Source organism: Schistocerca nitens, chromosome 5 (assembly GCF_023898315.1).
Source record: "Schistocerca nitens isolate TAMUIC-IGC-003100 chromosome 5, iqSchNite1.1, whole genome shotgun sequence".
NCBI lineage: Eukaryota > Metazoa > Arthropoda > Insecta > Orthoptera > Acrididae > Schistocerca > Schistocerca nitens.
The window spans coordinates 522,032,282-522,048,759 of record NC_064618.1 but is presented as its reverse complement, the minus strand read 5'-3'; the positions used below and the strand labels follow the sequence as shown (position 1 = coordinate 522,048,759).

General features: G+C 41.1%; 1 protein-coding gene across 1 annotated transcript in view; it reads left to right on the top strand.

Moving 5' to 3' along the window:
• LOC126259495 (WD repeat-containing protein 47) overlaps window positions 1-16,478 on the top strand; it is a 703,557-nt gene that overhangs the window by 109,918 nt on the left and 577,161 nt on the right. Inside the window, exon 2 of the mRNA XM_049956342.1 lies at window positions 11,964-12,021. The gene's annotated coding sequence lies outside the window, so the exon portion shown is untranslated. The remainder of the gene's footprint in view (window positions 1-11,963; window positions 12,022-16,478) is intronic.

The following is a 16,478-nucleotide window of genomic DNA, read 5'->3' as shown; positions in this document are numbered from 1 at the left end:
ATCGCTTCCGTGTGCTCGAAAGCGAGATCGGGCGGTCGTCGGCCGGTAAGTCGGCAGTGCGTTCAATTAATACCGTGTCATAGGCAAGCATACAGAATTTAAGTAAAAGAAATGAGTGTTACGTCTATTTGTAAAATAGTTATATTTCGTACTTATTCTTAAAACAGGCAGTACTTCTTAGAGCGACTCCGCTCAATGGTTAAGACAACTACTCGCGAGAATCCTGATTCCAATCTCACACTGCTGTCCTGGCTAAGTTTTTCTATTGTTCCCAGAATTACTTCAGTACTAACGTTACCCCCCTCCCCCCCCCCTCCCAATTTTCCTCATCACCACGAACTACGGCTACTAATGCCCTAGCTGTTGTGAAAAAGCCAACCTTTAAAAAAAAGTACATATTTTGTAGAACTGGAACATAATATATTCTAAACTAGCCGAATTGTAGATTCTTGTCAAAATTTACCAAGTTCTAGGATGTTTATTTGACTCTTGATTTCTGCATCTAAAAAGGTCTGAGCTATTAGAATTTCCATATCGGATATAAGGCGATCGATATTTTAGGAGCATAAAAAACACATGAAATAAGAAACTAACATTCGCCTACAAATGGTCATTACGGAACAATCAAATACGTAGTTGTTTTGTGCAGTGTGTAAGATGTTTGTGGACCTCAAATTGCCTACCAGCGACACACTTTAAATTAATTTTGCTAAAACGACCAACATGTGTTTGGAGAAAATGTATTCTGTTTTCTTTAACGACCAAATAAAAGCTAATTCAACATCCAAAAATATAAGAAAATAAGGACACTGGCCTGACTTTCGTCGTTTTGTGCTGAGGAGACCAGGTGAGCGAGTGAATTAGTTTGCTGTAAAGGGAAAAGAATTTAGTAAACCTCATTTTTACTGATACCTGTTTTGTCCAACGTGGCCGGACAGTTTCATGAGCAAGGAAGACCATGTTGTTGTTGTTGTTGTGGTCTTCAGTCCTGAGACTGGTTTGATGCAGCTCTCCATGCTACTCTATCCTGTGCAAGCTTCTTCATCTCCCAGTACCTACTGCAACCTACATCCTTCTGAATCTGCTTAGTGTATTGATCTCTTGGTCTCCCTCTACGATTTTTACCCTCCACGCTGCCCTCCAATGCTGAATTTGTGATCCCTTGATGCCTCAGAACATGTCCTACTAACCGGTCCCTTCTTTTTGGCAAGTTGTGCCACATACTCCTCTTCTCCCCAATTCTATTCAATACTTCATCATTAGTTATGTGATCTACCCATCTAATCTTCAGCATTCTTCTGTAGCACCACATTTCGAAAGCTTCTATTCTCTTCTTGTCCAAACTATTTATCGCCCACGTTTCATTTCCATACATGGCTACACTACATACAAATACTTTCAGAAACGACTTCCTGACACTTAAATCTATACTCGATGTTAACAAATGTCTCTTCTTCAGAAACGCTTTCCTCGCCATTGCCAGTCTACATTTTATATCCTCTCTACTTCGACCATCATCAGTTATTTTACTCCCCAAATAGCAAAGGAAGACCATAGGCTATCAGAAAACGCATACATGTTTTTTGTGGGCGGCTTTGATATCGTGTGCGAAGATCTGTTATGTAGTGCAATAAATTAATTGAAAAATTAATTTAAAATTTTTCCTTCAATTACTGTTTCAGAGTTTACTTAAGAGATCTCTCATGCTCCAGCATGCAATGTAACGACCAGTGAATATGCGATCGAAGTTAGAAAGTCTTCTGCCTTGTATCTGTCGCATGCACTCCTTAATTTCTTCCTCTAATATGAATTGTGTCTTACTCCTGAACATTTTCGGGCGTCGTCTGTGCTCCACCTTTCCTTCGTCTTACAAGAGGAGGGAGGAAGGAATATTAATGCTTAACGTTCTTCCGAGGGCGAGGTTGTCAGAAGTGGCCTAAAAGGATGTGTAAGGAAACAGTCTACGTCCTTGTGAAGCAAACTATGGATAGCCTAAATACGTATGGCCAGTCAGGTACCATCCTTCTGTTCAATTACAGGGAACTCTTCAAACAGTAATATCATCTTGCAAGTGCTAAATACACTAGAGTTCGTGTTTTCGCTGAAACGACGCTGACGACATAAGTATAAATGCGAAGTTTATAATCTTACATTAGTTGTAAGCGTATGATGATCTCAACACGCAACCCATTGTTTTGGGAGGGAGCAATGTGAGCAAGACTATCATATCCGCACTCGTTGCTGATTGGTCGTGGTCTGCCTTAATGTGGTTTATAAACTGGTTTCTACACTTGTCTATAAAAATGCGCAGCCAGTTCTGTATGTCCACCTCGTAATCACACTCACTTACAATGCATACATAACACTGAACGAAGTTCATACCATCCCAACAGTTGGTGGACACTACTTGAATCTCTTAGGATAACTGGTGTTTCTTGGCAATAGGAGAATCTGGCGAAGGAATTAAAATACTTTACTGATTCGCGAATGGATTAATTCCACCATTACCGGACCTCCCACAGGCAGGAAAATACCAAGGAAGACGAACTTAAAACCGTATGTTAATGGAACCGCCGGCCGGTGTGGCCGTGCGGTTCTAGGCGCTTCAGTCTGGAACCGCGTGACCGCTACGGTCGCAGGTTCGAATCCTGCCTCGGGCATGGATGTGTGTGATGTCCTTAGGTTAGTTAGGTTTAATTAGTTCTAAGTTCTAGGCGACTGATGACCTCAGAAGTTAAGTCGCATAGTGCTCAGAGCCATTTGAACCATTTTTGTTAATGGAACCTTCCATTGCTTCTTTATATAACAATTTCGTATTTAAGGATGCAAAGTAGATAAATTGCGTTATGTTCTGCAAATATTTGTGTAGTACTAATCGGTTTCCGATTTCTGAAGTCGTCAACAGGTAACAAATGGCTAGCGTCCATGAAAGATACTAGTGTGCGACAAACCAAACCCAGAAAACTGAAAGTCTGCAGTGAAAAGTGAAAGTCTGCAACTGCACAAAATCTATGGTCATGACATTGTGAAGGAAGTGTCAGATAAAGTGGTCATCACTCATATTACGTATCAAATATGTAATAATATTTAATGGCTTTTGCTTTCTGTAGTATAGTACAACTACAACTCTATACAGAAAGAAGTTTAGAGTGGATAAATTGCAATGTAAATGGTGGCCGCTGTATGAAGTACACGTTTCCGTACAAAAATCACATAGACTCTAACAGCCAATACAGCTTACATGTTGACATAGAATAATTGTTGTTTCTTGAACTACGGAGACCGCTATGTCCATTGTAATTTATTCATAGACAGTTGCATGACGCTACAGTACGTGAAAGTCACTAACAGTTCAGATTTGGTTTGTTGCTCGCTGTCTTTTGTGGGTGCCAGGCAATTGTTTCTTAGTAAAAAACCAATTTTAGTAATAAAAGGCGAAGTATTTGCTTTTCACTCTTCAGGATAGAGGGTACTTAAAATGGTGAAAAAATCGAAATTTATTTTATGACTGTTAATTTCTATAGTCTTTCCTGATTACATTGATATATACATTAATGGGTTTCAAATGAAAAATGATCTGTATACCAAATTTTAAAGTTACAGTCATGTATGCTGACACGCCCCCATTTATTTCTGTTACAGAAACCATTATTATTTCGAAAAGAACTGTGAACTTTCTGTTTCCAGCGATTATACGTATGAACCGGCCGCTGGTGGCCTAGCGGTTCTAGGCGCTTCAGTCTGGAACCGCGCGACCGCTACGGTCGCAGGTTCGAATCCTGCCTCGGGCATGGCTGTGTAATATGTCCTTAGGTTAGTTAGGTTTAAGTAGTTCTACGTTCTAGGGCACTGATGACCTCAGAAGTTAAGTCGCATAGTGCTCAGAGCCATTTGAACCATTTTGATTATACGTATGATATATTGTATATGTTGGTAACAGTGCAGGTTTCTAGTGTCTGTAAATGATTATCTTTGCTAGTATTTACTTTGGTTTCACTGAAGTAGTTTGTTCACGTGTTAATGAATGTTTGTTGTCCAAGTGCTACATATATTTGTAGAAGTACATATCCTTTAGTGTGCAATAAATACGAACTATGCCACGTATCAAGAAATTCATTAAAAGGAAATTCAGTGGTAACCAGTTCACAAACAAAGCAAGCCACACTGTTGAAAGTAACCTATATATCAGTTCTTCAGGGAAGAAACTCCCACGTGACACGCCTACTGGTGATTCAAATTTTTGTGTTAACAATGGCACAGTTGGTAGTGGATTTGTTGTTATTGATGTCGACATATTATCTTCTTTGATAAAGGAAGTGGCGAATGTAAACAATATGATGGTTCAAAAATGGCTCTGAGCACTATGGGACTTAACATCTGTGGTCATCAGCCCCCTAGAACTTAGAACTACTTAAACCTAACTAACCTAAGGACATCACACACATCCATGCCCGAGGCAGGATTCGAACCTGCGACCGTAGCGGTCACGCGGTTCCAGACTGAAGCGCCTGGAACCGCACGGCCACACCGACCGGCAATATGATGGTGTAGGCTGTCTAGAAATAACTGAACAACAAAGTAGCAGGAAGGGTTTAGCATAAAAATTAATTGTTTTGTGTAGATACTGCAATAAATCTACCTCGAAAATGACTTCGAACATTGTGCATAATTCATGTTATGTGAATTTGAAGTTAGTGTATGCAATGCGTGCAATAGGAAAAGGAAAAAAGGCAGCTAAAACGTTTTGTGGTTTGGTAGACCTCCTTCCTCCTCCCAGTAGGTTCAGGATAAAAATACTTTTAGGTGCCGTGACGGTTGTGTCTAAAGCAGCCATGAAACGTGCAGTAGAATAAACTGTAAATATTAGTGGAACCAGTGACTGTGCTGTTGCACTTGATGGGACATGGCAACGTCGAGGACAACGTTCCTTGAATGGTGTTCTAAGTGCTACTTCTCTGGAGAATGGAAAAGTTGTTGATGTTGAGTGCTTATCTAAGTACTGCCACACCTGCCATCGAAACACCGAAGGACATATTGAACATCAGTGTTCTAAGAATTATGATGGTTACAGTGGAGGTATGGAATATGATGCGCGACCGCTACGGTCGCAGGTTCGAATCCTACCTCGGGCATGGATGTGTGTGATGTCCTTAGGTTAGTTAGGTTTAAGTAGTTCTAAGTTCTACGGGACTGATGACCTTAGAAGTTAAGTCCTATAGTGCTCAGAGCCATTTGGAATGTGATAGAGCTCTAAAACTATTTCAGAGGTCGGTGCCCGTTTATAAAGTTAGATGTACGAAGTACCTAGGCGATGGGCACTCTAAAGCTTTCAATAAAATGAATGAGTTAAATGATTATAGTGATACCTTGCTAACAAAACGGGAGTGTTGTGGACATATGCAAAATCGGATGGGTGCTAGATTGACGAAGCTTCGAAGAGAAATGAAAGGAAAGTTGCTATTTGATGGAAAATCTCTGTCTGGCCGAGGCAGATTGACAGAAACTGAAATAGACCTTTTTCAGAGTTATTATGGACTGGCCATTAGACGAACTGCACCTCTGAATGATGTTACAGCAACGAGAAAAACTGTCTGGGCCACCTACTTTCATAAGTTGTCCACAGATGACCACCCTGTCCACGGACTTTGCCCTAAAGGAGCAGATTCTTGATGTGGTTGCCAAAAAGCAGAAGAAAGTGGTCAAATATACGACCATAAGCATTCTCTTCCTGAGCCTGTTATGAATGAAATAAAACCAATTTTTAGAGACCTGAGTGACCCTGTTTTGCTTAGTAAATGTCTTCATGGGTCACTCAGAACACAAATGAAAGTTTCAACCATTGCATATGGGGAGGATTATCCTATGTTTCAATGATAAAGTGATAGGATGGTTGGAAGTCATGAGAAATTTAGGCATAAAATGTGGCTCTAATATGGAAGATCAATTGCTCGCTTGTGACAGACAACAGATGCATGAAGCTATAAGATTCGCTCTTCTAGTTACCAAAGGAGCAAGAAGTGCTAAAAGGAATGCCAAGAGGAAGCTTGAAGATGAAGAAATGCTGCAGGATGAAGACTATGCTTCAGGAATGTTCTGAGGCACAGTTTAATTGGACTCGTATCTCCATTCTGAATTTCCCGCAAGTTGTATTTTTCAGAATTCAGGTACAAATATTTCCTAAAGTTTATAAAGCATTGCTCTAATTTTTTTCTGTAACTTGCAATTGTCCATACTTATGTACTAGGCCTAAATTTTATTGCCGAATCAATTAAATTATAGAAAATATAACATTTTTGTTAGCAAAAAATTATAAAAATTAAAATGTAAGATGTGATATTTTTTGTCCTTGTAATATACATAGGTGAAATTAAATAGGTCTAGTACCTCAGCCATCATGTCATGCATATTTCGTAAAAATTTGGTCTCCTTCAAATGTGTAACATTGGATTAAATGTTACCGCAATTTGAGGAAGAATTTTGTGGAAAAATGCTTCAATTCTGTGTAATTTATTAATAACCCTAAGCAGGTTCAAAAATATTAAAAATACTTCTAATTTGTTTAGAAAGTGTGTTGCATTACCTGATATCAACAAAAAATCTGTAAAACATACATTATAAACAGTGCCTGAAAGAAATAGGTGTTGATTTTTACATAATATTGAGCCGGAAAAGTACCCTGTATTCTTAAATATATCTGTTTCATTGTGTGCTGTTTTGTTTCCCGATCTTAATTGATTTAATGCAATATTACTGACAAACGTACGATGTTGCTTAACATTCGCAAGTGTTCATTGCAATTCATAGAGATTTTAACGCTTCACTTCTGATGTCCGGAGCTCAAACATGCGTTATGTGAGAAAACAATAAAAGCGAAAATAGGTACCTGGTAAGAACTTAGACTTTTGTCTTGAAATTGGCGTAACTCGTTAAGGGCGTTGGCAAAGACACGCGCACTGTGTTTGTGCAAAGCAGCGATTTATTTGAATTTAATGCAACATTTCAAATTACAATGATTTAGCAATGATTTTATCACTACCTGTTGAAAAGTTAGTGATAAAATCATTGCTAAACGACCCGTAGCCAATGATCTTAATCGTTCCCCTGTTACCGGTGTACTTTCCGTGAAGCTTCGAGAATGAGAAAGTTGCTAGATTCGAAGAAAGTTTTGTTACGTTTCAACATCCCGATGCGAACGATGTACTAGAAACAGAGCACGAGGTTGGAGTGGATGGGGAAAGGAAATAGACCGTATTGTTCTCAAAGTAAACACCGCGGTATACGCCTAAAGCTATTTTTAAGGAAATCAGGGAAAACCGTAATCTGGATGTCGGGACAGGGATTTGAAACTCCCTTTCCTGAATTGGAATCCTGCATGTTAACCTCGCTCTATAATTCATCACTGGAGGATTATGATACTCCATTCGCTATGTGTTACTTAGTGTCGTTAAGCACTGCTAACGTTTTGTATAAATCGCGTAAGTCATACGAAGGAAAAAATCAACGCTCGTTGAGACTTCGACAACAGCTACCAACGTTGGGTAACGTTTTTAGCGAGATGTTTCGCATTAATTTAGCGGCGTCGGTACAGGCGAGGATGGCATAGTGAAAGAAAACAGGGCTAATTAGTACCGTGTAAGAAGTGTATTTTGTCGTTAGAATTTTTTTATTTATGCACGGTAATGAATACGGAGTGTCTGTTAACACGAGCGTAGCTTCGCTACGTATTCGGTAAAAACTCGAGCGTAAAGAGATTTTTCTGTAAGTCGTCAATTAATGCTCTCACGAAACTATATGCCTCGGTCGTTTCTACCCAAGATCTAATTATCAACGTGGCGAATTGTCTATTGAAGTCCTCTTCAAGCCGAGCGTTATGTTAGCGCCGGTGGATATGGAGTCATAAGAGCATCTGAATCAACCACTGTCACCATACTTAAACAACAGTTATCTTTGACTGAAAGTCAGTTAAATATTTATTAATAAACCAATACATAAATACAACAGCATGCCAGACTATGCAAGTAAGGATACAGCATATGGTTGCACTGTTTTTTTCCTCTATTTCGTTTTTTCCCTACATGCCGTGCCCCAATTACCCAGACCACAATTCTGGCAGTACCATGGCTGTGTCACTTCAGCGGCCTGGACATGGCTCCTAGAACAAATTTCGAGCTGAGACGGTACAAGGAGACGTTTTTCGTGGCTAAATAGCAATGTACAATGAAATTAGAGTGGCCCACTCGGTACTCTAGAGAGAAGGACGAATAACGGAGTGGCTCCAGACATACTCACTGTAAAAGAAAAAAACTTGAACACGCGTACCATCCTCCGGAATGGAAAAAGGGAACGTATAGACCTGTTTGTGCCTCAATAACATGTCAAAAGTTCTCGTATCTGCTATGAATTTTTATTGAATTCGTCGGCCCTGGGACGACGAGGTTTGACCAAACTAGCAGGCTCTACTAACAAGGAGTGCTGCATCTGCGTATACCTTAAGAACGAGTGTCTGGACGCGAAGACAGACATTTTAGAAGCAAATCGACAGCTCGGCCTACCCCCTTTCATATGAAAGAACTATACGTAACACACACTGCATACGCTCGCCGCAGAATGCCAACGCCCTGCCACCTCTTGCGGGTATAACCAGTAAAAGACGCACAGCGTCACATCAGCGAACATTTTGTCTCTAACAGTTGTCTCCATGACGTAATCTATCACCCCCACACGTTTGATGCAAAGACTTTGAAACAGCACGTATATAATAGTGGTTTGTTTCCACACTTAACACTTCGAAACCAGTACTTTGGTAGGACACACAAGCCCATTCCCATGCCAGAGGGTTACAATAGGTGATTCTAATGGAAATGGGAGGGGGTAGGGGAGAGACCTCTTGATTACATCGTACAGAGGGTTAAAGGAACCTACCAGCGTAGGTATCAGTGTGTAATCCAGTCGTTCACGCTGTGCAGCCATTACTGCTCATAAAGAAACAATTTTAATGAATCGCCTTATGGCTCCTCAGCAACGCGCAGTGTAGAAGGCCTGGTGAGTTAAAGTCTGCAATCGTCTCGGCAAAATGTATTACGGAAGACCCAATGATTACATAACTATTACATCATGACGTTTTTCACTAAAGAACTCGAGGCAACTCTTATTCCATTTGAAAAAAAACCGAGTTGATACCAGTATCTTGGCAACTGGTATAGCTATGACAAACGACTGTAAGTCGTTTTGTGAAGACTTTCGTACTATTCTGGGCGAAAGCAGAATCATAACATGTCAGCAGCTCCGAAAATATTTGAAGCTTAGAGAACGAGAGACGGCGACACGATGGTTGAGGGAGCAGGTTAAATCCTGCTCAAACGCTACAATAAAAAAGCTCAAATTCTAGAGAATGGAAATAAGCGCTGATTATGTGGAATAGTTACCAAAGGTAAATTAGTAAATTATACAATGCTTCGTAAGTTCTACCCTTCAACATTTCTTTGTTAAACTTATACACTGCTCAGAAGAATTACAATTTGGGTATGTTACCAAATTATACCTTTATCTTTCACAAACTAAGTACACAACAAAACATAATTACATCTTCGATCGTGTACATAAGTGTCGAAAACAAAATGAACAAAGTCATTCATCCCTTCGTCTAGGGTGCTATTCGGTGGACTTGAAAGCTTCGATAACATGTGGGGCCTCCGTGAGCCATTTATCAATGCCTGACGCCTGCTGAGGCCACCCTTTGGTATCAGTTCCCGCCCTTGAGAGTTCTTGGAGAGTCTATGATGGAAAAAGGACGATCCAAACATGTCCGTCAAGCACGTCCCAAGTACGCACCATGGGGTTTAGGTCGGAACTCTCCGCCTGCCGTTCCATTACTTCAATGTCCATGCTTCCCAAGACATTCCTAGTGATGCGCGCCACATATGGACTGGTATTAGAAAGAATTCAGGGCCACTACCGTATGTAGCAGCCACCACATTGTACAATAAGATCTGTTCGAAGTACTGCCTGGCGGTAAGACGTCCATGAACAACGACGAGATTCGTATGGATATCAAGACTGAAGCCTCCCCACAACATCACAGAACCTCGGAAATCTGCCAATTTCCTGACTGCATTTGGCAGGTACCGCTAACCATGAGTCTCTGCACGCGAACAAGGCCATCACTTTGCGTCGGAGGACATCTGGATTCGTCTGTGAATAACACGTTTCGCATGTGGCGTTTCGGAAGTTGCCACTCGACATGAAAACGGCGGAAATGATGGCGAGCTACAAGATACTGCCGTGTCAAGCGAGGTACTCGAACAGGACATCTGGTTCGTAAGATCTTTCCTCGTAACCTGTTCATTACAGCAGAGATTGAAAATACCGCTGAAGTTGTAAATTTCTTTTTCACACGACCGGTTTCGGACTGTTACAAGCCCATCTTCAGGTGTCGTAGCTACAGCTACACCTGATACCAGTCCGAAACCGGTCGTGTGAAAATAAAGAAATTACAACTTAAGCGGTATTTTCAACCTCTGCTATAATGCTCAGTTGCGGATGTTCTTTCAACTGGATTGTTTGCTGTTCATTTCAGTTTGATCGGACACAGCGACTCCAGTGCTCCTTCTGACATCGTCTTGCAGTGCTCTGGCGGTATCCGTACGACGACGCCACGCAGAGATGGCCAGATATCGGTCGTCACCTGGAGTTGTAATGTGGCGGCAACCTTGTCTAACTACCCCTGTGTACTGACCTTTTTCCCTGTAAAGTGTCCACAACCAGTGAATGAATGATACATGTAGAGTCATAGGCATCTGTAGGAACACGACCGAAAGTCCATCCATTTTGGATCAAACAGACCGCACTTGCAACTTGCACAGCATTAAGATTGCCTGTGCTTGGTTGAATTCAACGTCCAAAAATGGCAACTGCCATCTGTGCACCTGACTTGAAAGTGCCGGGACACCGATATTCGCTTCCTTCTGAGGGTTCAACTGACACTGTAATACATGAAACTGCCAATAGACGGCGAATGAGTTTAATTATTGACTGCACTGTAAGCAAAGATCTCAGTTCATGCTATAAGATCACAGGTACTGCCTGTATCACAATAGATTTAACATACCGGACGTTGATTCACGTGTGCCCGTGAATCTTTTGAATAGAATATGTTATGAAACTTCCTGGCAGGTTAAAACTGTGTGCCGGACCGAGACTCGAACTCGGGGCCTTTGCCTTTCGCGGGCAAGTGCTCTACCAAGCACGACTCACGCCCCGTCCCCACAGCTTCACTTCTGCCAGTACCTCGTCTCCTACTTTCCAAACTTTACAGAAGCTCTCCTGCGAACCTAGCAGAACTAGCACTCCTGAAAGAAAGGATATTGCGGAGACATGGCTTAGCCACAGCCTGGGGGATGTTTCCAGAATGAGATTTTCACTCTGCAGTGGAGTGTGCGCTGATATGAAACTTCCTGGCAGATTAAAACTGCCCGCGAAAGGCAAAGGTCCCGAGTTCGAGTCTCGGTCCGGCACACAGTTTTAATCTGCCAGGAAGTTTCATATAAGCGCACACTCCGCTGCAGAGTGAAAATCTCATTCTGGAGAATATATTATATCAACGACTGGTTGTCGATACGTGTATGTATGTCGTCAATAGTTGTTCAGAATATAATTTCTAAGAGCATAAGCTTCATACAAGCTGTTGTTTGTGTACACTCAATTGTTCAAAACCAGATTTCCGTGCCATAATACGTAAGACAGATTACTTGTATTCTTGAAGGAGTCATGTCCATATCCAAGTTTGATAATTTTGGTAATAGGTTTGTCGTGATAACTTGATCGTCTGTCGAGATTCACATTGGAATTTGTTACTAATGAGATTGACACCTGGTGTGTATGTGCGTGTTTTTTATTCTGTGGGCATTGTTTGCAAGACCACAGTCTCGTGTCTGGCTTTACAGCGTGGCCTTGTTCTGTTGCAGGTCTGTGGGCTGCAGCATTCATGTAGGCGACGTGGGCGTCGCCCTGTCAGCTGCCCTGGTGAGTCAAACAACGTATCCGCATTCTGCCTGTGCATCGACAAAAAGATTCTTACATTTTCCGTAATAATCGCGAATTCACAGAGCAAATGGCGTTTCATACATAATGTAAGAAATGCTTCAGACGCAGAATGGAGTTGATTGCATTGCTACGAAATCGTTTTTTATGCGAATTCCGATGTGAGTAGCTGCCCATTGAAGTTATCGACCATGACAGTGTGAATTATTCGCTCTAAGATGGAATAACTACACTACGTGCAGTCTATGACCGCTTCTCAGAGCTAGTGAAGGTCGACGTAACTTGATTGAATGATAGATTGTGATTGTTAGACTAATTACCACATGTAACTACGTCGTCAGTCCTGAATTCCCTCTCCAGGCGCAGACATGGCACATACCCTCCACTGGTTGCGCCGTTGTATTGTGTTCAAGACGTGGTTTATTTTAACTACCTATTGTTTCCGATCAGCTTCTCGGAATATTGGCGACAGCTGTTCGTCGCGAGAAACTCGTGCCGCCTGCCCCTCCCCAATCCTTTGTTGCGGGTACACATAGCGTTTTCAGTTTGGGATTTCGAAATTCCGCCATAGAAGAAAAAAAAATCCTGAGAATTAAACATTCCGGCAAATTCGCAACACTACCTATTCCTTTAAAATTTTGTTATCAGTGTGGGCAGCTTGAAAAGGTGGAACTGTGTGTTACGAGCCATAAAATTATCGTACATATCAAAGAATTATAATACATAAACTGAACAATAGTCTGACCAGAAAAGTAAAAGGCCTGCTACAGGAGCGCCACGTTTGCTTTCCTATGCTTGTTTCATTGTTCTACTGATTTACCATTGGCGCACCACCAATATCTCCAACAAAAAGAAAGGTTATCGAATGATTTGACGATAAAGTGACATCTGTTGAATATCCAGAAAACGAAGTATGTGCGGTTTGAACTAAAATATCAGCGATGACATTAGTTGGAAGACTAGGCCCGAAAAATACTTCCCCAGTTTCCCCCTATACAAATTTTCTTACTCAAAAATTCCCTCAAATAATGTTTTTCCCTAATACCACGAAAAAAAAACAAATCTGAAGTTGCTGGGTACGTAAACTACTTGATCAGTACGTGCACTGCTGTTGTACTGAATGCTACACACGACCAGTGGAGGGTTAATATGTGCTCGGGTTTTCGTGGGCTCCACGCAGTTGTAAGGACTACTGTCAGAAAGCACAAAAAATGGCTCTGAGCACTATGGGACTTAACTTCTGTGGTCATCAGTCCCTTAGAACTTAGAACTATCTAACCTAACGACATCACACACATCCATGCCCGAGGCAGGATTCGAACCTGCGACCGTAGCGGTCGCGCGGTTCCAGACTGTAGCGCCTAGAACCACTCGGCCACTGCGGCCGGCAGAAAGCACAAAAAAAAAAAACGAGACGGAGACAGGAAATGTTTTAGTCAGCAGTCATTCAAATGGTGTTATACCGCCTTGTATCTCTTCCAGTCTTGTGATAACTTTTTTGTCTCAGTTTTTGTAAGATAATCTACAGGGTGTCAACTATTGAACTATATGGGGAAAAAACGTAAATTAGTTAGAAACTATGGCGTGCACACACTTTATTCAACACGTAAACGCCCCTACAGATATTCGGATTTAAGTTATCACATGTTCTCTATATTTACCATCGTTGGCATGATATGGCGCAGACGAATGGTGAAATTCCGCATGACCCGCTGAAGTGTCGGAACATAGATGCTGTCGATGACCTCCTGAATGGCAGTTTTCAGCTCAGAGCCCAAAGTGCTCCTCCAGGACATCAAACACTCTCCTGCTTCGATGGGAATGAGCTCCGACTTGCATGATCCACATCTCGTCGAAATCAGGTTGTATAATCTTATAAAACCTTCACGTGCCGTTCGGTGGTCACCGCGCCATCAAGAAATATCCCACCGATTGTTCCTTGACTGGGCATTGCACCCCACACTGTCACTCGTTGAGGATGAAGCGACTTCTCGATTGTGAAATGCGGATTCTTAGTCCCTCAAATGGGCCAATTTTGTTTATTGATGAACCCATCCAAATGAAAGTGGGCTTCGTCGCTAAAACAAACCACATACCGCGTACTAAAGTCCCCATCATGCCCCGCGACGAACCGTGCAGTTTGAACTTTCTAACGCAAACCGTTCAGGAGTTAAGACGATTTTATTTCATATAGTTCAGTAATTATCGTCCTGTATTTTATATGTCCTAATATTTACTCCAGTAATTTTTCCCTTGTACTGGCGCTTTTATTCTCGGAATAACTTACCATCGATAATTCAGTACGCATTCCGCCCATCTCTCCCCTTTGTCGATAGCAACTATTCATAGACATTTTACCTCACCTGTTCCCACTAGTACCTCTTCATTTCGTACTTTATCCACCTAATCAGTTTTCAGCAAACTTCTGTAGCACCTTATTTTAAATATTTGTCTCCGCCTGTCGTATCGATACTTCATAATAATCCGTTTGTAATTGTGTGACAGACACAGTTTCAGAAACTTCTTTCTCGATGACACATCAGTATTTTTTATCAACAGGCTCATTTTCTTGTAGACTGCTTTCATCGGCTGCATCAGCATTCTACTCATGTCTTTCTTCCTTCGCCTATCCTCTTTTATCTCACTACATACACTACACAAGTCTTTTTCATGACCTCTTGCCCTGCCCTACACATTTAGGTGTTCGTGGTTTCCCTAAATCGATTAAATTGGGAGAGCTCATTTGGAAATACCCGATTGATATTCTTCTTAATTCTTCATCTAATAAAGATTGTGCACTGTAATGAACTCGTCGTCAGCTTTTACATTAAACACTGCTCTTCCTCCCTTCCTTATATTGTGCCTTCCCCAATTTTCCGTCAGCAAAAATGCGATTCTGTTTCTGTTAACTCTTCATCTCTTTCATCATTGCTGTATTTATTCCCCCGAACGTCCTCCTTTTCACTTGGCTGTTACGGAGGTAATTTTAAGATGAATAGCTCATCCACTTTTTATCAACTATCAGTCAGTCATTTATCTGTAATGTTACTGTAAGTTCTTTGCAGTCTTAAGCTTTATCGTCATTTACTGCGTATTTTACTTTTCTCGAGAACTTCTTGCTCATTTATAAAACTAAAATAACAGCATTTTAAAGTCTTCATTTGTGTGGTCTTACTGCCCGTAGTTGCTTTATAATTATTGAAGATTTTTTAAGTCCGTCTTTACAACTGCAAGAAAATACCTATTTTTGGTGATAGAAATACAAATTTTCTAGTAGTTGCAAAGATGGATTTACCAGTCCTTCAATAACAATACTTTAGTTGCATCGCCCATGAAGTTACGACTGTAACCCAAAGCATAGGAGTTCAACTTATTAAACATTTTACCCGGAAATGCCTACGCAGCCGAAACTTCGTAGTACACAAAATACAAATAAAATGAAGCTAAAAATAACCAATGCATGAAACTAATTTCTTTCAAGACACGGTTTAGTGCTCCCTCGCACTAGCAAATGGCTTGGCTGTTTGCTACAGTTTGTATAGAACCGGATTTTGTGGCCATAGCTCCCAAGCCCGACCCCCCACGCACTGCCCAGAAAATTATATTACCGTAACCCAAAATATATGTCTTTAACGGGACAGATACTTTACTTGAAAATGGCTATATAGCCGAAACTTCGTAGTACAAAATAAAAATAAAATGGATATAAAAAACAGGCATTGCAGGAAACTAATTTCTTTAAAGGAATTAAACAACATTGTTTAAATATATTGGTATTAAATTTTGATTACGAGAACCGGTCTGAAACCTACAAACCACAGTTAACCATAAACTGTAATTCTTTGGGTGGCAATAACTTAAGCCGTCGTACGACCTCAAAATAAAAGGCCACCGTAGCAGAGGCTGCTAATTGACACTAAGGTTGTCTTCATAAACCCACTGATAGCCAGTCGGAATCCTAGTAAAGAAAAAAGATTTTGATAATAAAGGATTTGAAACCGAATGAGAGTCCACGATCATTGTAGCGCTATACTGTACAGCTAATCATTAAAACTGCAACATCGGGGAAAATAGCAAATAACGAAAGTACACTCTTTGGGCATATACGGCATACTAAGAAAAATATACACACATCGAAAAGAGTTTTACATCACCCCGGTTCCCAGAACTGAAGATAGACGTTGACTGTGGATATTGTATCACACACACAGTCCATTTGACTGTTCAGAGCCGCGCGGGATTAGCCGAGCGGTCTAGGGGCGCTGCAGTCATGGACAGTGCGGCTGGGAATGGCGGAGGTTCGAGTCCTCCCCCGGGCATGGGTGTGTGTGTGTGTGTGTTTGTCCTTAGGATAATTTAGATTAAGTAGTGTGTAAGCTTAGGCGTTTTAAGTCCCATAAGATTTCACACACATTTGAACATTTTTTTGACTGTTCAGA